The following is a 27,717-nucleotide window of genomic DNA, read 5'->3' as shown; positions in this document are numbered from 1 at the left end:
CTGTGGTCATGTTTGGATGTGAGAGTTGGACTGTGAAGAAGGCTGAGCGCCAAAGAATTGATGCTTTTGAACTGTGGTGTTGGAGAAGACTCTTGAGAGTCCCTTGGACTGCAAGGAGATCCAACCAGTCCATTCTGAAGGAGATCAGCCCTGGGATTTCTTTGGAAGGAATGATGCTAAAGCTGAAGCTCCAGTACTTTGGCCACCTCGTGCGAAGAGTTGACTTATTGGAAAAGACTCTGATGGTGGGAGGGATTGGGGGCAGGAGGAGAAGGGGACGACCCAGGATGAGATGGCTGGATGGCGTCACGGACTCGATGGACGTGAGTCTGAGTGAACTCTGGGAGATGGTGATGGACAGGGAGGCCTGGCGTGCTGCGATTCATGGGGTCGCAGAGTCGGGCACGATTGAGAGACTGAACTGAAAATCTTGTCTGCTATATGATGACTCTATCACGCTCTCCCATTCCGGATAGAATCCTCTGGTGAATTATAAGGGATCGGAATAGTTTCTCAATTTCAATCGATGTTCTTTTTCTCTTGAGTACACAACAAGGATCTGAAGTGTTCACTGAGATGAATGTTACCTTTGAGGGAGGATTTTATAGTCAACAGTTTTTTTGAAAGAAGAAAAAATGGCTTCTATTTCAAATTCAAAGAACAATCATTAAAATATGAAAACTACTAGGAATTAGTGTAGACTTTTTCCCAATAATTTTTAGCTACTGAAAGGTGCTTTCCCTTGTGGACCAACTGTCTTAACCATCAAAGAAAGTAATTTCCCCCTAAGATAAGGTGGAAAACATTCACTCGTTTTTCTACAAGGGAAGGAAGGTACAAGCTAGGATCCCGGTTTATCTCCCATTTTCCTTAAGGCTAGATAAAAATCTCCAAAGGAGCACGTCCGTTATCTTCTTTGGCCTCGGCCCTCCAGCCAAGAACTCACGTCCGATATCCCCAGGCCCACTCTCCAAAAAGAAGCGACTAAAGCAGTGCACTTCCAAAAGAGAGAGGAGGCGTCTGGAGTGCCATTCACCTTCACAAACGCCCTCTTCCCGTCCCAAGAGACGAAACGCAAGTGATGCCACTGAATGAAGGGGAAAAGTCTTTTCGCCCGCCCGATTTTTTTTTTTTCCTGGCATTGACAAAGTGATTTGCTTTTCGAGAAAGAGAAGGTCCCCCTTTTTGGCTTCGGGATCCCTCGTACAAGAAACTCTCCTCTGTCCTCGCTTCCTGCATCCAGGGTAAAAGTCAAAACCACCCTGATCTAAACTCCCGGGACCGGCCGCACCCTCCGCAGCTAACCAGGCCCCGCCTCCCCTGCTTTCCAGTAACCGGTGCGAGGAACGGGGCGCCGGGGAGATCTTGGCTTTCCTGCACGCCCGGCGGCAGCCGAGGATCGCGCAGACGCGTAGCCCTAGGGAGCAGGAGTCTCCTCCGGCGCCCGGGATCCCCATCGCAGCTCCGAGCTGCCTAACGGGGCACATCGCATGCGCACCGAGACGCACCGGGGAAAGAGAGAGTGAGGGGAGGGACGAACGAAAAGCGCCGGCAGTCGGAGCCCGCAGGGGTCACTGACTACGCATGCGCCGGGAGGGAGCGCAATCACAGACTCGTCTTGCGGCTACCGGCTTAAAAAAGGAAACCCCCGAGACCGAGAGCGCGAAGGAAATCTGGCCGCCGACGCGTGCGCGCTCCCGGTGAGTGGTGCCCCGCCGGGTGGGCCTGGGGCCTGACGTCCGCCGGCAGGCTTGCCTGAGCGGCGCATGCGTGGTCCCGGTGCCGGTGGAGGAGGGGAAGGGAAGGGAGGGGGAGGAGTTGAGGGCGGCTGTAGCGGTGAATTTTTGGGGGGTGGGTTGGGGGCGCCACTCAGCCTCAGGTGCTGCTAGAGCTGGGAGCCGCAGCGCCTTCAGGACGCTGCAAGGCTAGTGGTTCCGAGTCGCCGCAGCTGGACTCCAGGGTGGGGGAGGGAAGAAGCCGGAGCCGCCGCAAACCACACGGTGAGGGCGCCGGGAAGTGGGGGGGAGCAGGAGGGCGGTGTGTGTGGGGCCGGGGGGCGGCGGCCAGGGGAGGGGCGGGCTGGCGCTGAAGCCCAAGTTTTGCTTATCGCTCGAGTGTCTTTTCTCGGGAGTTGGGGTGGAGGCCCGCCCCGTCTGAAGGGCCTTTCGGGACAGCTGGGGTTACCTGCGGGGCAGGGGTGGGATTGGGGTGCGCGGCGGGGTCGGGTGGCCGGAGCGCGCCCTTGGGTTGAGGCCGATTCGAGCGGCAGAGGGGCGCGGAGAGCCGAAGAGCCGGTGCGGAGAGGGCTTTCGCTGGGGACCCGCTAGGCCTTGTGACCCACTTTATTCCTGTCACAACTCGGGCACGTTTGGAGCGGCGCCCAATGGGGCGCCGGGACGGCCAGCTCCTCCGGGGAACCCCCGCCCTCCCGGCACCCGGCCCGCGCGCCGCGGCCCGCAGTCCGAGCGGTTCCGCCCGTGGGCTGGTTCCGTTAGTGGTCGCGGTTCCGGGGCAGGGTCCCCGGGGAACGCGCTACTCCTTGCGTCCGACTCGAGCCGCTGCGCGGGTTCGAACGCTCCCGGGGCGGCGCCGGTCTTCCTTCCTTGAGTCCACCCGCGCCCGCCCGCCCCGGGTCACCGCGGCGGCTGATTCTTATGGAAACCTTTTCGCCTGCGAAGCTGGACTCTAGCTTGTCCTGGCGTGCTGGCCCCGGGAGTGTAATTTCCGACGTGTAGCGCCGCAGAGCTTACATTCTTGAGTGCGTTTTCGCTGGTGTACAAGTCGTCCTGTTGCTAATAGCAGAATCCTGAAAGGTAAAAACCTCGGCCTCTGACTTGGGGAATGAAAGATCGAATCAGGTGGCGGTTGCTTGCTATTAGAATGCCACGCTATACGACCTGAAGGCTTTCTAACCTTAAAAAAGAAAAGCAACAATAATGTTTTCTTTTACAGTGAAAGAAAAGCACTAGAAGGAACTTTTAGTCATTGTTGATTTGGCTGTTACGCTGATGCCCCAATCAAAAAAAGGTAATTTCACTTGAAGTCTGCATTCTAATTTGTACCTTCATTTTAAGTGATAAAATTATGCGACTTTTTCCGTCTACCTGGTTGGAAAATAAACGTTCTAAAAACGATGTGATTTAAATAATGAGTTGCTTTGTCTGTTTTTAGATCTTTGGGGGAGAAACTTAACTCAGGTGTTAAGTAGTTAACTGTATAGAATGTCATTAAAGTTTAGCCTGAAGAAGATAGATGAAAGTTGTGGTAGTCATAATCAGCTGTGAAAAAGAATGAGGAAGCTTTGTGTGTAATGACATGGAAAGATCTCCAAAGTATGTTATAAAGTGAAAAAAACAAGATATAGGACAGCGTGAATAATGTGCTACTTTGTGTGATAACGAGGCACCCATGGAATAGGAATATAAATTTGTGTTTCTCTTTATAAGTATAAAGACACTGGCGGGGGAGGATAGTGGAGAATTGATAATGATTGGGTAGAGGGAGGAGTAACCTGATGAGGGCATGGTGGGAAATGACACGTACACTGTATGCCTTTATATTTTAAAGTATTCGTGACTATATTATGAACTCATAAACTAGATTAAACAGAAATCCTTCTCTCCAAAATAATTTGCTCAAAATAATTTCTTTCCTAATTTGTAGTAATTTTGGCCATTTTTAATATGGTTTCTCTTAGTGGTTTTTTTCGTTGTTGTTGTTTTTAAGGGGAAACGACCTAAACTTGACAGAAAGTTTTAAGTATGGCTATCTAGGCTCCAGTTTTTAAGATGCTCATGTTACAAATTTAACTTTTAAAAATGTTCAGTCATATTTTGTTTTGCTAAAATATATGACATTATTTACGTTTGACCATTTTGGCTTATGCTGTGTTCAGAGCATAGTTTTTCTTGCTGCTTTTTTTCCCCAGAAATCCTAGTTGTATAAAATTTTACTTTTACTTTTTTTAACCCCAAAGTTGTGATGACAAATAGTTGGAGAATATGAACTCTCCATTAAAATGACAATGGAATTGATTGTCTAGATAGTTTGTTTTTCAGATGGGGAAATACTTTCTCAAGGCGGTCAGACATGAACTGCATGTAAATTTATATGTGTGTGTGTTTAGAGAGAGATCCTGTATATAGATATAGTACTTACAGAGAATTAAAATTGAGAGTCAATGTTCTGTTGGTGCAAATGCTAAAATTTTTTTATGACTTAATGGATTGCTGAAAACAGTATGTAATTTCAGGGGGGGAGGGTACTCAAAATTCCTCTGGTGGCTAATATCGTATAATCAAGAGTAGTGAATGTTGAGTAGTGGGTGACAGTTGCTATGGGCATTTTTTGTTGCATAGCATTCCTTTTTATTTTGGAGGATAGGATAATTTTGTTATTTCTCTTTGATCTGTTGGTCTCTGGTAGTCAAATTTCTGCAAATGGCATTTAATTTTCATTTGAATTCCATATAGGTCTGTTCATTCTTTTTGAAAAACATTAGAGAAGTAAGTCAATGTTCAGGAAAAATGTAAACAATGCAATATATTTATAATAGGTGAAAACGCTTTTTACATACTTCACTTCTATCTCACATCTCTCCCCAGAGATAACTACTGTCACATTGTTATATAACCTTTGAGTTCTTTTTGAGACTTTTAATCTCAAAAATTAAGTTGTCTTGATTGTCTGCTTTGTTAGTTTGCCTCTACTGTGAGCTCTGTTACTACTCATAGGACAGGGAAATGACCTGGATTGGATATGTCAGAAAGTTAAGCAGCTGAGCCTCTCCTGGTCCTCTGACATGAACCTAAGCATGCTTGGTCTTTAACCAAGAGACATTGATTTACTTGGAAGGAATCCAGCAGGGGAAACAGGAAAAGAAGGTTTTTGGTCTGGTTTTTGCTTTAATGACAGCAGACAAGTTGTATACATACTTCTTCTCAGAACATTACCTTTCTAATAGTTCCAGAGGTGTTTTTTGGTTGTTGTTTTGTTTCATTTTGTTTTTAAACCGAGCTGAGAATAATTACTAAGACTTCATTCTTTTTAGGTGATAGAGAGTTGGCTATTAGTGAAGACTCTTTACTAACCTGTGAGATACATAGGATGCAGTACAGTTGACCCTTCCCTGAAGAGCTGGACATGACTGAGTGCACACACACCCTTAAAAGAGCATGTGTGTAATGATTGTAACACAAGTTAGGAAATGATAGATTCCAGAAGAAAAACGTACCTAAGGTTTGTAAGAGTGAGACTGTTTCCAACTTATTATTTTTGTGGGCATGGAGTTTGAATGGAGAGTAGAGATATTTTGTGACATTTAAAATAGGAAAGGATAGAGCAAATTTAGCTTGTCTTAGCTCTTAAGAGGTAAGAAAGTAAGGAGTTAAGTTGTGTCTTCATAGCAGGCACTAACTGATAGCTTATTTTTGTTTTTTATCCTCTCCCACTAGAAAGAACCATTTGATGTTTTGCTTGATAATTATAATACAGCCTCTCTTAGATTTCAGGATTTGGAGAATAGGAGATTTAATTCTGCCGGTTAACTGTTGTCTGCCATCTAATATTTCAGGCAGTGTTAGTATTAAAAGTAAATTGTGTTTTCCTATCATTTTTTTTTTCCTCAAAGCACATATTTAATGTACCTGCTCCCCCAAAGTTTTTACTTCTTGTGCTGTGTCAAATAAAACACTTATTTTCTGAAATATTTTAAACTATGAAAGCAAACAGCATTATGGTGAAAAATCTGTCAAAGTTCCTCATTACAGCAAAATTACCTTCTATTATTTGTATTTCTTTCCAGTTCCTTGCAGATGCATAAAGTAAAAAAAAAAAAGAGAAACTTTCATAGTTTCTTGTAGGCATTGTCCCAGGATTGTACTTTATATTTTATCCTTTTCTGAGTCTAAAGTTCTAGGTGGAATTGAATAAATTATAGAAAACTTTTTAGTGTCAGAACAATTTAATCTTACTAATTGACTGTAATTGTTTAAATGTCATTTATATTTATAGGTTACTTTACAACCATCTGTTAGTCATTTTTATAGCTCTGTTGGGTGTAACTTCTGTGAATTAGGTGGGTAAGAGATTCCTGTTTTTCTCTATGTTTTTGATTATATGAATATTAGATTACTTAAGCTCATCCTTGTAAGTATAATGTTATCTTTGAGTTATTACTTGTTTTAGGTGTGTATTTCACAAAGATGTAATTCTACTTACTATTTTAAGTGTTAGAAGTTTATAGAAAAATCACTTTTAAAAAATAAATTTTATGTATTATTTTTAACCTTTATAAGATACTGTTTAGAATGTGATTTACCTTTTATTTTTCAGAAATATTTCTGAAAAACAGTAGGTATCTATGAAGCAGGTTGAACATACTCCATTAAAATTTAAGCTATAATATTTTTTACAGAGAGTTTGTTTGATTGCTTCAAAACTTCCTTAAAAGGAAAATCTTAATACTAAGAAAGAATACTTTCACCCACAGAACTGACATTATCTTTTTGTAGGATTTCTGTGACATTTTATACACCTCTTAGGTATCTGTATCCTCTAGATTAAGTCAGGGAGAAAAACTGCTTAACCTATTTTCAGTAGAAAATAGATATGATATTAAAGCTCAGTGCAGTGGTTTTAATGTGTCTTCTGTTATTTTTTGGAAGTTACATGTTTACTCACGTTTCTGTGACTATTTTGATAGCAACTACTTTTTACTTTTTTCTTTTTTGTCACGAAAATAGGAAGTTTTTAGGTGTTTATTTCTTTTGTTCATTTATTTTCAGTGACATAATCAGATCATTAAAATATCTGGTTTTATGTTGAATAAAGATTATTATTACTTATTGCCTGAAATTCAATAATAGCAAACTATTTTAACAAGATCTTAATTACTTATGTTTGTAGCTTGGTATAGTGATTAAGAGTGCAAGGCTCTACAGCTAGCCTGCTTGGCATTCATATCCTGGCTTTGTTACTAGTGATTGGACAAATGTTACCTCAATTTCTCATTGCTAGTTCATAATATTATGTGAGGATTAAACAGTACATGCAAATTACTTAGAACAATGAGTATCATATAGTTAATTGTTCAATAAAAAATGTTAGCTGTTGTTATTTCTGTTGTTTTGTTACTTTCATAGTGTTTACCAGACATAGCTCTTATTTTTTGAGAGGGGAATCCTAATTTCCGTAAGTTGCTTAGAATTTTGTTTCTATGTAGAGAATTTGAGAGAGATTGTGTGTGTTAAATCACTTCAGTTGTATCTGACTCCCTGCGACCCCATGTACTGTAGCCTGCCAGACTCCTCTGTTCATGGGATTCTCCAGGCAAGAATACTGAAGTGGGTTGCCATTTCCTTCTGCAGAATTTGAGAGTACTTGACCTTTTTATGTAACTTAGAACAATGAAAATGTTATTAGAAAATGTTGCCAGGATGCTTGGTATTGCATATTTCTTTGAAATCCCTTTGCCAAGTAGAGTTTTGAAAGACTGGTGATTTGTTTTTCCTATGTTGAAACTTAAATTTTAGTTGAAATAATATTAGAGGTTACTTTGGAAAAACCCCACAAATTAAAATGCAAAATGTTAGAACTCAGATTTTATTTTATAACTTATATAGTTCTATCTCCAAGAGATCTTCCTGATCTAGGGATCAAACCCAAAGTCTCCTGCATTGCAGGCAGATTCTTTTACCACTGAGCAACCTGGGAAGGGCCTTTTTTTTTTTTTAATTTAGTTTTAGTCTTTTACTTTGTTTTCAGTTCACCTTTGAGCAACGTGGCAGTTAGGGGCGCTAACTCTCTGCATGATTGGAAAAGTAAAAAATCCACGTATAACTTATAGTTGGCCCCTTTTGTGGTTCCTCAGTATCCAGTGTTCCCCATTCTTTGATTCACGCAATCACAGTTCATGTGTTACTGAAGTATTTATTTACTATTGGGAAAAAATCTGGACCCAGGTGGACCTAGGGAGTTTAAGCCTGTGTTGTTCAGGGGTCTATTATAGTTACATTTTTGCTAATAATAGCTGAGTTTGACTTCTCTGAGTCGTTTTGCTAATAATAGCTGAGTTTGACTTCTCTTTGAGTTGTCTGTTTTACATTCCTTTTTATCACTCTTGTTTTGCTCTTTTTTGTTTGTTAATCTAATTTTTCCCCATTTTTCCTATTAATTCATTAGTTATATATTCTTTCATTATACCATTAAAGGTTATTCTTGAGGTTGCATACAATAAGCATACTTGACTTACAATGCAAATTATTTATAATACAGATAGTTCAAATTATTACTTTTACCATTCTCCAATAATGACTGTTTCTTACGCATTAACTCATATGCCAATCTTTTTGCATTATTACCATTCTGCATTTTATTTATACTTATTTTAAACAGTATGGTTTTGGACAGTCAATTTTTGTTCATATTTACTCTTTCCAGGGTTCTCCTTTCTTGCATTTTCTGTGTTTCTGTCTGGGTTGTTTTTCCTTCTGTCTGAATAGCTTCCTTTAGTAGTATGTGTTTTAATACTGGTCTACCTACTGACAGTGAATTTTACCTTTTTTGTTTGTCTGAAAACATCTTAATTTCACCTTTTTAAAATAATATTTTCACAGGGTATAGAACTCTACATTGATAGTTATTTTATTGTCTTCTTTCTCTTAAAGTCTTATTGAAGGTAGTGTATCAGTGTATGTCTTGCTAATAATAATGTCTTCTGTTTTTCTCAAAGGACTTCTCAGAATGCTTTTTCTTCTCTTATTTTTTAGCAGTTTGACTGTGATGTGTTGAGGTGTGGTTTTCTTTGTATTTTGTTTAATGTTCTTAGAGCTTTTTTGAATATGTAGCTTGGTGCCTTTTAGTTTTGGAAAGTTCTCTGTCATTACATCTTCAATTATTGCTTCTGCCTGTCTCATCCTTTGTGGATTCTAATTTAAATATTTATTATACCCTATCTTCATGTTTCAAATGTCTCTTAAAAATTTTTTTTCTCTCCGAACTTCAATTGGATATCTTATAATTAACTGTCTTACAGTACACCAAAGACTACCTTATTTTTCTCCAAGTGAAAATTTTGTGTTAATTTTACATTATAACTTTGAATTCTAAAACATCCATTTGGTCCTATTTTATAGATTTTTAATAAACATCAGTTCTCTTGAACATATTGATTATAATTGTATACATACTTGTCTATTAAATAATTTCAGTATCTGCATCATCCATTCATCTACATACATTGTTTTTCTGATGATTGTTTTTCATATAGCTGTGGGGTTCTTTCTCTCTGTATGTTGACAGGTTTTTCAAAGAACTTGCCCATTTCGTCTAAGTTGTTGAATTAGTAAAGCTGTTTATATCTTAAGTGAAGTAACTGAAGTCACTCAGTCGTGTCTGACTCTTTGTGACCCCATGGACTGTAGCCTGCCATGTTCCTCCATCCATGGGATTTTCCAGGCAAGAGTACTGGAGTGGGTTGTCCTTTAAATAGCTGTAGAATATATTGTGAGTGTAATATCAGTATAATCTACAGAGATTTGGTATCATTTCTGATGTAGATAATTTGTGTCTTCTGTCTTTTTCCCCTGATCAGTCTGGCTTGAGATTTATTAACTTTTATTAAGATTCTTGAAGAACCAGCTTTTGGTTTAACTGATTTCCTCTAGTTCTCCTGTTTTTTGTTTCCTTGTTTCTTCTCTGATCTTAATTCCTTTCTTTAACTTACTTTGAGCTTAGTTTGTTTTCTTTTTCTAGTTTCTTAAGATAGAAGCTGAGGTCATTAATTTGTGATCTTTCCCCCCTAATATATGTGTGGTATAAATTTCCCTTAAATATTGCTTACCAGGTTTAATATTTATATATTTTTTATTTTCATTCAGTTCAGAATATTTTTTATTTTACTTTTTGATGTCTTCTTTGGCCTATAGATTCTTTATATTATTTAGTTTCCAAAAATTTGAGGGTTTTCCAGAGATCTGTTATTTTTAAGTTAACTCTATTGTGATGAAAGAATATACTTTTATGACTTGGATCTTTTTAAATTTGTTGAGATTTGTTTTCTGGCCCAGAATATCATCTGGATTAGTAAATGCTAGCATTAGTAAATGCTCCATGTGTGCTTGAAAAGAATTTGTGTTCTGTTGTTGGGTGGAGTGTTCTATAAATATCAGTTAGGTCAAGTTGGTTGATTGTTTTTGTTTATGTCTTGTAATTTTTGATTGAATGCCAGACATTGTGAATTAAAAAAACAAAATAAAGCAAGCATTACCAAGTATGTTCTGCCAGAGGGTGTTTACATTTTCTTTCAGGCAGATAGAATAGGGAGTCAGTCACTTTAATTTATGTGAAGGCTGGGTTGCTATTTGAGTAGTTTGGTGATACTCTTCTTTATGTTATTTGTAGGATGTGGTTTTCTAAGACTTTCATTTCAAAGCCTGGTAGTCTTTATCCCCTTGGTAGTGCCAAAGGTGGGAAATTTCACTTTACTTCTCAAGTTTTTCAGTTATTATTTAGCTTTTTAACCCTGCATTGTTTAAAATTAAGCAAATATCCTTGAATTTGAGGTCCCTGCAGTTTCCCATTTTTGTTACTCCAGCCTTGTGTGAATACCAAAAGCTTTCCTGACTTCTTGGTTCCTTAGTAGCAGCATTTCATACAGGCCAAATCTCAAGGTTTTCAGCCTTCACCCCATCCTATAATCTGGAAATACCCCCTGGGAAAAGACAACTGCAGATGACCTAAACACCTTGAAAAAATTTCCCCTTCTTTGGAGTTGTAGACCTTCTTGTCTCCCATGCTTTAAGGACATCTCTGTACTGCCTTTAAAAATATGATTTTTATAATTTATTTAGCTTTTCTAGTTGTTCTCAAGAAGGATATTGGCCTGCTGCAGACTGTTGCATCCTACTCGGATGTAGACAACTCCTTGTTGTTGTTTTAATATTTTGGTTGTGGCTTGTGGGGTCTCAGTTCCACGACCAGGGGTCAGACTGAGGCCATGGCAGCAGTAGTGCCAAATCCCAACACTAAGCCACCAGGAAACTCTTCCCCTATTGGTTTTTAAAGCTTCACAGAACAACTCAATTTTCATGAGCGATTTTGTATTAAACATTCTTCTTCTAGGCTTTAGGTTGTGGGGTTTTAGTTTCAGACCTAGTAAAAAAAAGCCAAATTTATTTTAAGAAAAAAAAAGCAGATTTATTGGGATATAATTTTTTTATGTTAAATTTCACTCAATGTAAGTATACATGTTGAATTTTCATAGATGTATACGTTTTTGTAACCACTACCACAATCAAGATACAGAAAGTTCCAGTCAACCTGAAAAGTTTTCTCTCCCTTGTTGTTCAGTTGCTAAGTTGTGTCTGACTCTTTGTGACCCCACGAGCTGCAGCCTGCCAGGCTTCCGTGTCCTTCACTGTCTCCTGGAGTTTGCTCAAACTCATGTCCATTGGATCAGTGATGCCATCCAACTGTCTCATCCCCTGTCACCCCCTTCTCTTTTCCTCAGTCTTTCCTAGCAACCACCTCTCTCCCTGGGAACCACCAATCTGTTGTCTCTTAATACAGTTTTTCCTTTCACACAGTGTAGTATAATTGAGATTAATACAATGTATGGCCTTCTGGGTCTAGCTTGCACTTATCATAATGCCTTTGAAACTCTCCTGTGTCAGTAGTTTCTCTTTTTTTTCCTGAATACTTTTACATTGTATGAGATATGACATAATTTGTTTATAACTATTAGTTGTTGAGCTTTTAGATTGCTTCCGGTTTTTGGCTATCATGAACAAAACTGCTAAGCATTTTGGACACGTATTCTTATTTCACTTTGGCAAATGTAGGAATAGAATTGCTGGATTATGTGATAATTATATGTTTAACTTTGTAAGGCACTGAGGATCTGTTTTCTAAAGTGGTCGTACTATTTTACTTTCGCTTCAGCAATGTGAGATTTTCAGTTTCTCTACATTCTTGCTAACACTTGGTATTGTCAGCATTTTTAAATTTTTGCAGTTCTAGTGGATGTGTAATGTTATATCTCATTGTCATTTTAATTTACATTTTCCTAGTGATTAACATATTAAATACGTTTACATGTGCTTGTTGGTCATTCATATATTTTCCTTTGTGAAGTGTCACCTCACATCTTTTGCCCATTTAAAAAACTGGGTTGCTTGTTCATGACTGAGTTTTTTTGTTTTTGTTTTTTGTATTCTGATATGAGACTTTTATCAGATATTAGAATTGTGAAAGATCATCATGGCTGCCCTTTATATCTTCTTAGTGGTATCTGAAGGATAAAATTTTTAATTTTGATGAAATCTGATTTATTAATTCTTTAATGCTTCATATTTTTGTGTCCTATCTAAGAAATATGTCTATCTCAAAGATTTTCTGTCATGTTTTCTTGTAGGCATTTTATAGTTTAGCTTTTATGTTCATTTCAGTTGATTTTTACATATGAAGTGAGGAAAGTGTTGTGAGGTTCTTTTTCCAGTTTTTAAAATTTAATTTAAGAGTATCTCTTTATCTGTCTTTGGCTGTGCTGGATCTCCGTTGCTGTGTGGGTTTGTCTGCAGTTGGGTGAGTAGGGGCTGCTCTCTGGTTGCGGTGCGAGGGCTTCTCATTGCAGTTCCTTCTCCTGTTGTGGAGCACAGGCTCTAGGGTGCTCGTGCTTCTGTAGTTGTGGCACGTAGGCTCAGGAGTTGCAGCGCTAGGCTCTAGAGCACAGGCTCAGTAGTTATGGTGCACGGGCTTAGTTACTTTGCAGCATGTAGGATCTTCCCAGCCCAGGGATCGAACTGCTGAATTGTGTCCTCTGAATTGGCAGACAGATTGTTTACCACGAAGCTGCCAGTGGGGGAAGCCCTATGGTAGAGATTCTTACAAAAAATTTTTCCCCACACAGTATACAGTTTTTCTGCACCATTAATTGAGAGACTATTCTCTCTACTGAATTACTTTGTTACTTTTGTCAAAAATCAGTCACATGTGTGTGGGTCTTTTTTAAAACTATTTTATGTAATGACCATATGTCTATCCTAACATCAGCACCTTAAAGTCTTGAATTACTGTAGCTTTAAACCTGGTAATGGAAGTTCTTCAGTACCATAAGCACAGTATAATTCTGCATCTACTTAGGCCTTTACTTTTTGAATATACTTTTAGTAGTGGACTTACCCTGTTTGTTCAGCAAATACCTGGTGAGCATCTACTGTGTGCTGGGCTCTGTTTTGTTGCTGGTTATTGCAACAGAGAACAAAGAATGCAAAAAGGCTTCCCCTTGGGGAGCTTATATTACAACTAGGGTAAACCAGATGAGAAATTTATGTTAGATGGTGATTAATACTATGGAGGAAAACAAATCAGGGTGTAGGAGCTCTCAGTATGGGGATGGGGAGGGAGGGATGTGTAATTTTAAGGTGTGTGAATAGAGAAATTTCTTCAGTGAGAAATTGGTATTTGAGCAGACTTCAGCCTGCTTTTTATATCATGTTCAAAAACAATGAACAGTTTAAGAAAGAAAAAAGAAGGTAGGAGCTTGAATGTGTGCTGAGTATGCTAGTTGCCTCCTAGGAGGGCAAAGCATTTAAAATCAACAGGTGTAGTAATAGAAGTGTACCTAACAGCAGAAAGATAGACAGTAAAAAAATCATGTTTTTGGTTGAAATCTGGTGATGAGAAAGTTTATCTTAATATATTAACATAGCTTATGGTAGAGAGCTAACAGATAATGTGAATTGGAAGACTAACTTCATTACATGTGGATATGATTATAAAAGCAATTTAATAAAAACCTCATTAAAATAACAACTGTTGGTAAAGAGTAGCTTCCCTGCTGGCTGAGTGATAAAGAATCTGCCTGCCAGTGCAAGAGGTGTGAGTTTGATCCCTGGGAGGGGAAGATGCCCTGGAGAAGGGACTGACAACCTGCTCCAGTATTCTTGCCTGGGAAGTCCCATGGGCAGAGGAGCCTGGGGGGCTGTGGTCCATGGGGTCACAAAGAGCTGCACATGACTTAGCTCTAAATGGCAGCAATTGGTAAAGTGTAAATATAAAGAGAAGATGGAATTAAATAAGACAAAGATGGGTATTTTGATTGTGAAGTTTATAATTTACAATGAAGAAATACCAGATATATGTGCAAAAATAGTATAGTGTTAATATTCAAAAAGTAAAAGTGATCCTGGAAAGTTATTCAGATCAACTTTACTGGCAGACTTTATAATGACTCTTAGACTGAAGTTATCAAGTGAACAAAAAATTAAGGCTATGGAACAGCTAAATGTCCTAATTAATAAGCAAAATTTGATGGATAAGCTGAATCCTACTGTCAAAATAGAGACTATACCTTCTTTTCAAGCACTTACAGAAAGTATACAAAAATTGATTGAGTGCTAGATCATAAAGAAAACTTTTGTACATTCCTAAAGTTAGGAATAATTTAGAACTACTTATCTAGTATGATAGCCACTAGCCACATCTAGCAATTTAAATTCATTAAAGTTGAGTAAAATTTAAAATTCAGTTTCTCAGTCTTACTAATTACATCTCAAATGCTCAAATAGGATTGATTGCTCTTGTAATGAGGTGAGAAGAAGGCAGACTGAAGATAGTACATGTGAACTAAATCCTTCTCTTCTATAGCAAGGAGTCAGTAGACAAAATTTGAAGTTAATCAAGCTATAAAGACAGACATGTTATCTATAATTATTGAGATAAATATAAAAACTATAACACATAAGTGAAAGTGATTGCTTATAGGGAACAGAACTACAGTTTTTTACTATTTGTTTTAATATGCAAGTTTTAAGAGACTAATAGGATACACATACAGAATAAAAGCAGCTTATAAACTCTCTCTGCATAATAGCTTCTTATTCAATAAATGTTAAGTGCAACTTTATTCCTTTGCATAAAGTAGAAAGCACCCTTTTTTAAAATTTGATTACAGTTAATTTATACTGAACATAGTAATTTTTTTCAGACACCAGTTGCCAGTCTTCTCTTCCATTTACAAATGTGGATAGTAAGCCAAAGTATGTGACTTTGGGTGTATACTACTTATCTTTAATTGACAAAAATAGTTAATTTGATTTCAGTAGTTAGTAAAAGATTCATATACAATATTTGGAGTACTTTAAGATATTAATCTAAATAAACATCTTTCAGACAACAAAAGGGCACTTACTTAGGTCAAGAAATAAAAATCAAAGCCTGTACTCACGGAAAGTGAAGAGAAATGAAAGGTCCTCTTGATGAGGATGATGGAAGAGAGTGAAAGAGCTGGCTTAAGACTAAATGTTAGAAAAACTAAGATCATGGCATCCAGCCCATTGCTGCATGGCAAATAGAAGGGGAAGAGGTGGAAGTAGTGACAGATTTCCTCTTGTTGGGCTTCTAAATCACTGTGGACAGTGACTGCAGCCATGAAATCAGAAGACGATTGCTTCTTGGCAGTAAAGTGATGACGGACCTAGACAGTGTGTTGAAAAGCAGAAACATTACTCTGCCAACAAAGGTCTGTATAGTCAAGGCTGTGGTCTTCCCAGGGGTCAGGTATGGTTGTGAGACCTGGATTGTAAAGAAGGCAGAACGCCAAAGAATTGATGCCTTCGAACTGTGGTGCTGGAGAAGACTCCTGAAAGTCCTTTGGACAGCAAGGAGATCGAACTAGTCAATCTTAAAGGAGATCAACCCTGAATATTCACTGTAAGGGCTGATGCTGAAGCTGAAGCTCCAGTATTTTTGGTCATCTGATGCGAACAGACAACTCATTGGAAAAGTCCCTGATGCTGGGAAAGATTGAGGGCAGAAGGAGAAGAGGGCTCCAGAGGATGAGATGTCTGGATGGCATCACTGATACAATGGACATGAACTTGGGCAAACTTCAGGAGATGGTGAGGGACAGGGAGGCCTGGTGTGCTGCAGTCCACGGTGTTGCAAAGAGTCAGACACAACTGGGTGACTGGACGACAACAACAAAAGATTCATATGAAATATTTGGAGTACTTTAAGATTTTAATCTAAATAAACATCTTTCAGACAACAAAAGGAGACTTACATGGGTCAAGAAATAAAAATCAAAGCCTATACTCACAGCCCATGAGCACTGATGATATATTTCAAAGGTAATTTCTCTGTAATTTCTAGGAAATATCTTAAATGTAAGTGAAGAATGACATCTGTAACAAGGATTTATGACAAATAATTATACGAAAATTTTACTGCTTATGTAGTGAAGGTATTTACTATTATATAAGATGCCAATTAATATTGTATTATTTACTCACAACATATTGCCATAATTATCTATTTTCAGATTACTACATCTTTTTGCAGATTCACTATCAGAGAGGGACTATAGATAAGGGTTAGGGGAAAAGAGAAAAAGTTTTGCTTTTTGATTTAATGTTACTTGAAAGCCTATATTAGGCAGACTAGTTCACAGTGTCATTTGTTGAATGTGTATAATGTTTGTTCTCCAGTTTTCCAAATAGACTAGTCAAGCCAGTTTTTATAACTTGACACTCTGATACTGTCAGTAGATTGTAGTTTCATAATTCACGTAACCTTTCACATAAATAAGAAAATTAAACATAGGAATTAAATCTAAACAGTTAACTTAGAGGAACAGTATTAACGTAGCAAATCATCAAAACGAGTGAAAATAGATCCCCATCGTAGTGAAAGATTTAGAGAATATGCCATTACTAATTTATCTTTATTATAATCTAAAAGTCTTGTTCTCCAAAAGCTTTTCCAGCATTTAAAAATTCAATATTTTAGACATAATATTAGGGTTTTTTTTTTCTGCCTTGGAGTGTAGTTTAAATCATTTTAATGACTAAAGCTCTTTATGATTATACTTAAACCAATTACAAAGTGCTTGCTGAAGGTGTAGGAGATTGGGGACTTCTCTCCTGACTTTAAGACACAATCTGAAACTTTGCTTTTCAATATGTCTTTGATATTTTCTTATTTGTCTTTGTCTTAAAAAAAATTAGTGCATGTTTATAAAAATCAATAATGAAATGTTCTATGTGTTTTATTAACACATTTATAGATTGTACTACTTTGATTACTTGGTTTACAGTATGCAGCAAAAGTCTAATGGCATCACTGAAACAGTACCCAGCCTGAAACAAGTGCTTATTCTATTCTTTCAGCTGCCATCAAGCCATGTACCTGTATATGTTTGGAGGAGAGTATCTTTTCATCCTTAAGCTAGGCTCACTCTGTCTCTCACTACAGGGCTTTTGGAAAGCCTTGATATTTTAAAATTCTGTACAGATGTTGCTAGTGAATGCTTTCTGTAGATTTTATAAGAATGAAAATGAAAATATTGTGTTGCTAACATAAGCCACAGTTTTTAACGGTAGAGGCTTTGTCTTGTTCAGTCATATAGCCGTAGACTAAAATGCCCGGCCATAATATCTCCCAGTAATTTTTTTAACATAAGTAAATGCAGAAACTATGTATTTAGGGAATATGCTATTACTAATTTATCCTTAAATACTAAACTGTAAATTGGAGTATTACTTCACATTATAAATTAGTTGCCCAAATGCAGATTGTCTGGATTGTGCCAGTTGAGAGATTTCACTCATACTAGCCTACTAATGCCACTTAAAATTAATGCTCTGATAACTTTAGTTGGTCAGACATCAATTCACAAAGAAAGACAACAAAAGATGAAGAAAAGAAGCGAGGGAACTACAGAACGTGTAGAAAACGTTTAGTAAAATGTCATATCCTGGAAAGCATTGCCAAGTTCAATGTCTGGAGTTTTCCTCTATGTTTTCTTCTAGGGCTTTTATAGTTTTATATCTTATGTTTAAATCTTTAATCCATCTTGAGGTAATTTTTGTGTGAGTATCCGGTTTTTCCATCACCATTTGTTGAGGAGACTGTCCTTTTTCCCTTGTGTAGTCTTGGTACCCTTGTTGAAGATCATTTGGTCATATGTGCAACAATTTGTTTCTGGGCTCTGTATTTTGTTTCAGTGGTGTTACATATCTGTCATTATACCAACACCACACTGTCTTGATCACTATTGCTTTGTAGTATGTTTTGAAATTTGGAAGTGTGAATCTTCCAGTATTATTATTTTTTTCAACATACCTTTTGGGCTGTTTGGTATTATTTTGGAAAACTTTGAGACTCCATATGAATCATATGAGTGGTTGTTTTTTCACTCCTGCAAAAAATGCTAGTGAAATTTTAATAGAGATTATGTTGAATCTATAGAGCACTTTGTATAGTATGAACATTTTCAGTTCAGTTCCATCACTTGGTTGTGTCCAACTCTTTGTGACCCCATGGACTGCAGCATGCCAGGCTTCCCTGCCCATCATCAACTCCCAGAGCTTACTCAAACTCTGTCCATTGAGTTGGTGATGCCATCCAACCATCTCATCCTCTGCTGTCTCCTTCTCCTCCCGCCTTCAATCTTTCCCAGCATCAGGGTCTTTTCCAGTGAGTCAGTTCTTAGCACGAGGTGGCCAGAGTATTGGAGTTTCAGTTAGAGCATCAATCCTTCAAAGGACTATTCAGGACTGATTTCCTTTAGGATGGACTGGTTGGATCTCCTTGCAGTCCAAGGGACTCTCAAGAGTCTTCTCCACACCACAGTTCAAAAGCATTAATTTTTTGGCACTCAGCTTTCTTTATAGTCCAACTCTCATATCCATACGTGACCACTGGAAAAACCACAGCTTTGACCAGATGGACCTTTGTTGGCAAAGTAATGTCTCTGCTTTTTAATATGCTGTCTAGGTTTGTCATAACTTTTCTTCCAAGGAGAAAGTGTCTTTTAGTTTCATGGCTGCAGTCTCCATCTGCAGTGATTTTGGAGCTCCCAAAAATAAAGTCTGTCACTGTTTCCATTGTTTCCCCATCTATTTAGCATGAAGTGATGGGACCAGGTGCCATGATCTTAGTTTTCTGAATGTTGAGTTTTAAGCCTACTTTTTCACTCTCCTCTTTCACTTTCATCAAGAGGCTCTTTAGTTCTTCTTCGCTTTCTGCCATAACGGTGATGTCATCTGCATATCTGAGGTTATTGATATTTCTCCCAGCAATCTTGATTCCAGCTTGTGTTTCTTCCAGTCCAGTGTTTCTCATGATGTACTCTGCATATATGTTAAATAAGCATATAAATAAACAAGCCTTGACGTACTCCTTTTCCTATTTGGAACCAGTCTGTTGTTCCATATCCAGTTCTAACTGTTGCTTCTTGACCTGCATACAGATTTCTTAGGAGGCAGTTCAGGTGGTCTGGTATTACCATCTCTTTAAGAATTTTCCACATGTCTTCCAGTCCACAAACATAGATTATCTTTTGATTTCTTTTAGCTATGTTTTATAGTTTTCACTGTACATGTTTTCACCTCTCTGGTTAACTTTATTCCTACATTTTTTGGGGGGGATTGCTATTGTAAATGTAGTTGTCTACTTAAATTTCCATTTTAGATTGTTCATTATTTTTTTTTTTTTTTTCTGGAGCAAATGTATTTATTTATTGGTATGTGCAATGACAAAGTTGGTATTTTCCCATGTTGACATTATTATGTATGTTGTAGAACTTTAATGTTTGTCTAAGTACAGACCATGTATCAACAAATTAAACTTAAAACTGTTTCAACACTGCTGTGCCCTTTTTTCCCCCTATCAAAGAAAAACCATGTTTCTTACCTAGAAGTATTTTTCTACATCATTCATTCCTTCTGCCCTAAGAGCCTCAGGGGAGGGCAGGAGGGTGGTGGTAACAAGGAGATCATAGCTGGTTTGGAAACAGTCACCTGTGGGAGGAAACTGTCTTCCCTCTGGCTGTGCTCCTCAAGTTTAAAGATGGTCAGAACCCCACACGCAGAGGGCTAGGAAGGGCTGGAAGGAAGGGTAAGGACAGGAGGTACTAAGCACATCCTTTGCAGGCTCAGCTGTGCCGGCCGGAAGAGCGGGCTGCTGCTTCCTAGTAAACCCTGTGGGCCTGGCCCGGAAGAACACACACAGGGCTGTGGAGCTGAAAAAAGGCGGGGAAGGCCAAAGTGGTAGAAATAACATGAAGACCCAGCCACTGGGTTCCTCTAGCCATATTCAGAGCACCCCAACCTGTTTAAACAGAACCTGGACATGCTACACGCTTGGGAATTTTCTTTTCAGCCTGTGGCAGATGTGAAGTCAAGAGCAAGGGAGGCTGCAGTTATGCCTGACAGCTACAGGTGGGGAGGTCAAAACTGAAGTCACCCAGTGATGCAGGACCTGGGCTCTGGGCCATTCCTGGCAGGCAGGCTAGCCTTGGAGCGTCAAGTCCAGCAGCCCGGCAGCATAGGAACTTGGTGAGTGCTATGCTGTTGATGGCACTGGCCTGAGCACCCAACACAGGCTACCCTGGACAGATGCTATACATAGCCTCTCACTTCATCCCAACAGCTCTGCAAGGGGAAAGTGAAAGTGAAGTCGCCCAGTCGTGTCCGACTCTTTGCGACCCCATGGACTGTAGCCTATCAGGCTCCTCCGTCCATGGGATTTTCCAGGCAAGAGTGCTGGAGTGGATTGCCATTTCCTTCTCCAGGTAGATTGTTCATTATTAATGTTTAGCAACAGAATTTATTTTTGAGTGTTGAGTTTGTATTGGGCAACTTTGCTAAAATCATTTGTTTTAACCATCTTTTTACGTGTGAAATGTTTAGGGTTTTCTGCATATATGATCATACAATCTGTGAACAGAGGTAATTTTTTGCTTCGTCCTTCCATATTTGAATGATTTTTTGTTTCTCTTCTTGCCTAGTTGCTTTAGCTAGGATTTCCAGCTCTATGTTGGATACAAGTGATGCGAATAGGTATCCTTGCTTTGTCTATAATTTTTCAGTTTTCTTTCAGTCCAGAAGCTTTCATTTTTTATTATTGAATATGATGTTAGCTATGACTATTTCATATATGGCTGTTGTTACGTTGAGGTGGTTTGCTTCTGTTTCTAGTTTGTTTAGTGTTTTTATTGTGAAAGAATGTTTTATGTTTTCAAATGCCTTCATTACTTGACGTCATCTTCCCCACCATCTTCATTTGGTTGATGTGGTATATGACAGTGATTGATTTTCATGGTTCAAATCATCCTTGCATTCTGGATATAAATACCATGTGATCATGGTATATAATCCATTTAATGTGCTATTGATTTTGACTTGTTAGTATTTTGTCTGAGGATTTTTGCATCAGTATTTGTCAGGAATATTGGTCTATATTTTTTTTTGTGTGTCTTTTTCTGCTTTTGGTATCAGGGTAGTAGTGCTGGCATCATGAAATGAGTTGGAAACGTTCCTTCCTGTTTAATTATTTGGAAACGTTTGAGGAGGATTGGTATACTCTTTTTTAAATGTTTTGGAGAATTTTTTCCTGTGAAGCCACCTGGTTCTAGGCTTTTCTTTATTGAGATCTGCTTTTATTTGTTGAATTGTTGTCATTGTTCAGTCTCTCAGTTGTGTCCAACTCTTGGTGACCCTATGGACTGCAGCATGCCAGGCTTCCCTGTCCTTCACCATCTCCTGGAGCTTGCTCAAACTCATGTCCATTGAGTCAGTGATGCCATCCAACCATCTCATCCTCTGTCTTCCCCTTCTCCTGCCTTCAATCTTTCCCAGCATCACGGTCTTTTCTAATGAGTCAGCTCTTCACATTAGGTGGTATTGAAGCTTCAGCATTAGCATCAGTCCTTCCAATGAATATTTAGGATTGATTTCCTTTAGGATTGATTGGTTTGATCTCCTTGCTGTCCAAGATTACTGTCAAGAGTCTTCTCCAGCACCACAGTTCAAAAGCATCAATTCTTCGGCGCTCAGCTTTCTTCATGGTCCAACTCTCACGTCCATACATGACCACTGGAAAAACCATAGCTTTGACTATGCGGACCTTTGTCTGCAAAGTAATGTCTCTGCTTTTCAATATGCTGTCTAGGTGTGTCATAACCTTTCTTTCAAGGAGCAAGTGTCTTTTAATGTCATGGCTGCAGTCACCATTTGCAGTGATTTTGGAGCCCAAGAAAATAAAGTCTGTTTACATTTTTTCCCCATCTATTTGCCATGAAGTTATGGGACCAGATGCCATTATGTTAGTTTTTTGAATGTTGAGTTTTAAGCCAGCTTTTTCACTCTCCTCTTTCACCTTCATCAACAGGCCCTTTAGTCCCTCTTCACTTTCTGCCATAAGGGTGGTGTTATCTGCATACCTGAGGTTATTGATGTTTCTCCGGCAATCTTGATTCCAGCTTGCGCTTCATCCAGTCTAGCATTTCTCATGATGTACTCTGCATAGAAGTTAAATAAGCAGGGCAACAATTTATAACCTTGATGTATTCCTTTCCTAATTTTGAACTGGTCCATCGTTCCATGTCCAGTTCTAACTGTTGCTTCTTGACCTGCATATAGGTTTCTCAGGAGGCAGGTAAAGTTTATTTCTTAATTAATTCACTTTATTATTATTTTTTAAATTTTATTTTTTTACTTTACAATACTGTGTTGGTTTTGCCATACATTGACATGAATCCACCACAGGTGTACATGAGTTCCCACCCCGAACCCCCCTCCCATTACCCTCCCCATATCATCTCTCTGGGTCATCCCAGTGCATCAGCCCCAAGCATCCTGTATCCTGTATCGAACCTAGACTAGCGATTCGTTTCTTACATGATAGTATACATGTTTCAGTGCCATTCTCCCAAATCATCCCACCCTCTCCCTCTCCCAGAGTCCAAAAGTCTGTTCTTTACATCTGTGTCTCTTCTGCTGTCTCGCATATCGGGTAATTATTCTCTTGATTTTGCTGAGAGCGATGAAGATTTAGCTTACTTTTGCTGTCCTTAATCACACATCTCTCTTCATCCCAAAGTTTGAAACAGTATAATTAGTTCTTTCATTTGGTACCTGTGCAGTTGTAAATAAAATGCTTCTTAGACATTATATTTTAAGTCCCTACTATGTAAGATAAGGATAGTAGGGCCTTTATCCATTTCTCTATCTTGTCTTTTCTTCTCCTTCACTTTCATTTCTACCTTTTCTTTTGTGTTTGACCAGGTTGATCACATAACATTTTTATTCTGTTGTATAAGGAGATTTAAGACATTGCAGTGGTTAAGCCTCCACGCTCCCAATGCAGAGGGCACAGGTTTGATCCCTGGTTGGGGAACTGAGACCCTGCATGCTGCATGGTATGGCCAAAACAAACAAAAAAAACATTCAGGCTTTTCAGTAGGTTGATTCTAAAAGCTGAACACAATAAATTACAGTTACTCATTGAGCTGTTTGTTTTTCATGAGTACAAAGTTATAATGGAACTCAAAAAAAAAAATATAGGATATCAAGGTAAGTTTGGTTATCTTAGGGCAAATTTTTTCACAATCATGCCTCTAGTTTGCCTTATATTCTGAGTTGTTTAATCTTGTTCATCTTCTCCTCCTGTAGTCTGTAATTCCCTTTTTTCCTTGGTAGAAATGTTCCCTGCTTGAATCACAGTATCTTATTTGTTGGAAGGAATCCCTAGTTTTCCTAGAGATATCCCTTTTAGAGTTTTCCTACTTCTTCCTTCAGTCTTCATAAGAAGGAAGCCTGCTGAGTATCTGACATTCTGAGATATTCTTTCACTGCATTTCTGGGTTAGATTTACTGTTCCTTAGATTCGCATCTTCCTGTTTCATGGCATTCTCCTCCTTTTTGCTGGAATATGTTCCAGATTAACTCCAATATACAGGATACTTAAGATGTAAACATTCTTGAATGCCTAAACATGGCTTTCACCTGGTTCATAATTGCTTGATAGTTTGAGTGTAGAGATTTAGATCCAGAGTGAATTTCCTTTTGAACTTAGGAGCTTTTCTCTGTTCTGTTTAGATCAAGATGGTAGGAAATCTGATGCTACTCTGAGTCTTGTTATATTTTAATAACCCTTTCCCTCTCTCTCTTTGGAAACTTTAGTATTTTACTGTGTCTTTGTAGTTCTGGACTTTTATAGTTACATATCTAGGTATATGCCCAGTAGGTCACTTGTGTCTGACTCTTTTTGCGACCCCATTGCTGTAGCCTGCCAGGCTCCTCTATCCATGGAATTTTTTAGGTAAGAATACTAGAGTGGTTACCATTTTTTCCTGCAGGGGATCTTCCCAACCCAGGGATCGAACCCACATTGCCTGTGTCTGCTACATTGGCAGGCGGATTCTTTACCATTGTGCCCTCAGTGAAGCCCTGTGTCTAGGTATGAGTTGTTGTTATTCTATCTGAACTCTCTAGAGTTGATAGACCTTTTCTGTTGAAATGCAGGTGTTTCCATTCAGGTACGGGAAATGTTCTCACTGTTTTTTGGTAATATTTCTTGGTTTCCTATGTTCTTTCACTTTGAAATGCTCATCAGCAGAATATTGGCTTTCTGGTTTGATCCTTATGTCATATCTCTTATGTTTTCTGTCATTGTCTTTTTATTCCTTATTTTTATAGATTTCTTTAGCTAGATGTTACTGCTTTTCTGTGAATGTCTGTAAGCAGATTGTAAGTATTCCAGTATCTTTGCTTATTTTCTGTTTGTATTATTTCAAGAGGCAACATGGGATAGTTGTTAAATAGAACTAGACCGCTAGACTGTGTTTGTTAAGATCCCAGCTCCACTACGTAATAACTGTATGACCTTAGGTAAATTATTTAACCTTTCTGTGCTCTGTTTCTGAACTATGAAATGAGGATAACTACTTTGTGGGCAAAGGAGTTCATATTTGTAAAGTATTTACAACAATTCTTGGGGTTGTAAAATCTGTATCATTGTAGCATTCTGTTTTTGTTTCATTGAATGCAGTTTTTTTAGGAGTCTCTTAAGGATATTTTGATTGTTTAATCCTTTTCTTCTGTACCTGAATACTTTGTGAGTCTTCTGGGGTTAATTTAATATTTACCTTTGTCTTTTTCTAGCTGTGGTTTTTCCTCATATGAAATTACATAGTTGACTCATGTATATTGCTACAGGAATGTCTTGATTACTTTCTATAGCTACAGTGGGGTGTTTTTTTCTTGTTGGATAGGTGGGTTTTTTTCCTAATTGCTTTCTCTGTTTGGAAAGACTGGTTGGTAATTCTTAGTACACAGATGGTGTGTCTTCTCTGCTGGCAAGTTTAGGTTTAGAGCAGAAGAGCAGGGAACTTATTGTGATTCTCAGGAGCTTTCTGTTTGTTGTATTGACAACAGACTTGCTGGACACTAACATTCCTCTGGTTTCTTTATGAACAGGTTGCCAGATTTCTGCTGGATTTCTTTAGAAAAGAGTGACACGGTTTTTAGGGGTGCCACTCGGCCTTTCCTAGCCAAGGAATGGGTGCAGAGAAAGGCCAGATTTCTGCTGGATTTCTTTAGAAAAGAGTGGCATAGTTTTTGACTTCGGGGTGCCACTGGGCCTTTCCTAGCCAAGGAATGGGTGCAGAGAAAGGAGACAGGTAACTTTTTCCTAGGTCACCAGTATTCAGCCTCTTTATCTGCTAACTTGAGTTAGAGTCTCAGGACGATTGACTCAGGCCTCCATGGTAGTCCCTCTATGTGTGAATTTTGCACTGTGCTTTCCCTAGTTTTGCTTAACCTGTTAACACACTTTGGATCTTCTTTCTGTTCTCTAGAAATCTGCTGTGTCATTTCATCTCTTTGTAACTTCCTACTCCATTCTTTTTATTGTTTTATAGATCTTAAACTTTTTGTACTTCTGTGCTGTTTTACCAGTAGGCATTCCAAAAGGGAAAGTGAGACAAAACTGTCATCATTATCTTTCATTCTCCAGGTTTTCTTTTTTTAAGGAAAAAAAAAAAAGAATGAAAGGAATTGTCACTTCACTTCTAAATATTTCTGTATGTAAAAAGTTCTGATTCAAACAATATAAAAAGATATTTTTTTAATACCTCTAAGTGTTAGCTCCCTCTCTTGTTTTTGCTGACTGTATAGAGCTTCTCCATCTTTGGCTGTAAAGAATATAATCAATCTAATTTCAGTGTTGACCATCTGGTGATGTCCATGTGTAGAGTCTTCTCTTGTGTTGTTGGAAGAGGGTGTTTGCTATGACCAGTGCGTTCTCTTGGCAAAACTCTATTAGCCTTTGCCCTGCTTCATTCTGTATTCCAAGGTCAAATTTGCCTGTTATTCCAGGTATTTCTTGACTTCCTACTTTTGCATTCCAGTCCCCTATAATGAAAAGGACATCGGTTTTGGGTGTTAGTTCTAAAAGGTCTTGTAGGTCTTCATAGAACCGTTCAACCTCAGCTTCTTCAGCATTACTGATTGGAGCATAGAATTGGATTACCGTGATATTGAATGGTTTGCCTTGGAGACGAACAGAGATCATTCTGTCGTTTTTGAGATTGCATCCGAGTACTGCATTTTGGACTCTTTTGTTGACCATGATGGCTACTCCATTTCTTCTGAGGGATTCCTGCCCACAGTAGTAGATATAATGGTCATCTGAGTTAAATTGACCCATTCCAGTCCATTTTAGTTCATTGATTGCTAGAATGTCGACATTGACTCTTGCCATCTCTTGTTTGACCACTTCCAATTTGCCTTGATTCATGGTCCTAACATTCCAGGTTCCTATGCAATATTGCTCCTTACAGCATTGGACCTTGCTTTTATCACCAGTCACACCCACAATTGGGTATTGTTTTTGCTTTGGCTCCATCCCTTCATTCTTTCTGGAGTTATTTCTCCACTGATCTCCAGTAGCATATTGGGCACCTACCAACCTGGGGAGTTCCTCTTTCAGTGTCCTATCATTTTGCCTTTTCATACTGTTCAAGGCAAGAATACTGAAGTGGTTTGCCATTCCCTTCTCCATGGACCACATTCTGTCAGACCTATCCACCATGACCTGCCCATCTTGGTCAGCCTCACAGGGCATGGCTTAGTTTCATTGAGTTAGACAAGGCTGTGGTCCTAGTGTGATTAGATTGACTAGTTTTCTGTGATTATGGTTTCAATGTGTCTGCCTTCTGATGCCTTCTCGTAACACCTACCGTTTTACTTGGGTTCTCTTACCTTGGACGTGGGGTATCTCTTCATGGCTGCTCCAGCAAAGCGCAGCCACTGCTCCTTACCTTGGACAAGGGGTGTCTCCTCACCGCCGCCCCTCCTGACCTTGAACGTAGAGTAGCTCCTCTAGGCCCTCCTGCACCCGCGCAGCCACCGCTCCTTGGACGTGGGGCTCAGATCATGAGCTCCTTATTGCCAAATTCAGACTTAAATTGAAGAAAGTAGGGAAAACCACTAGACCATTCAGGTATGACCTAAATTAAATCTCTAATGATTATACAGTGGAAGTGAGAAATAGATTTAAGGGACTAGATCTGATAGAGTGCCTGATAAACTATGGACTGAGGTTGCTGACATTGTACAGGAGACAGGGATGAAGACCATCCCCAAGGAAAAGAAATGCAAAAAAGCAAAATGGCTGTCTGGGGAGGCCTTACAAATAGCTGTGAAAAGAAGAGAAGTGAAAAGCAAAGGAGAAAAGGAAAGATATAAGTATCTGAATGCAGAGTTCCAAAGAATAGCAAGAAGAGATAAGAAAGCCTTTCTCAGTGATCGATGCAAAGAAATAGAGGAAAACAACAGAATGGGAAAGACTAGAGATCGCTTCAAGAAAATAGAGATACCAAGGGAACATTTCATGCAAAGATAGGCTCGATAAAGGACAGAAATGGTATGG

General features: G+C 38.8%; 1 protein-coding gene across 6 annotated transcripts in view; it reads left to right on the top strand.

Moving 5' to 3' along the window:
- The first annotated feature begins 1,353 nt into the window (after positions 1–1,353).
- Positions 1,354–27,717, top strand: part of CLOCK (clock circadian regulator) — a 125,586-nt gene continuing 99,222 nt past the window's right edge. For 3 of the 6 annotated variants that reach the window (XM_040238238.1, XM_040238234.1, XM_040238235.1), the window contains exons 1-2: positions 1,792–2,000; positions 2,953–3,027. The gene's annotated coding sequence lies outside the window, so the exon portion shown is untranslated. Of the gene's footprint in view, positions 1,701–1,791; positions 2,001–2,471; positions 2,814–2,952; positions 3,028–27,717 lie in introns of those variants that run through there. The other 3 variants (XM_040238237.1, XM_040238233.1, XM_040238236.1) reach the window with 2 other exon arrangements.

Source organism: Oryx dammah, unplaced genomic scaffold, assembly GCF_014754425.2.
Source record: "Oryx dammah isolate SB20612 unplaced genomic scaffold, SCBI_Odam_1.1 HiC_scaffold_3, whole genome shotgun sequence".
In the NCBI taxonomy this organism is placed as follows: Eukaryota; Metazoa; Chordata; class Mammalia; order Artiodactyla; family Bovidae; genus Oryx; species Oryx dammah.
This window is presented reverse-complemented; position numbering and strand designations above follow the sequence as displayed.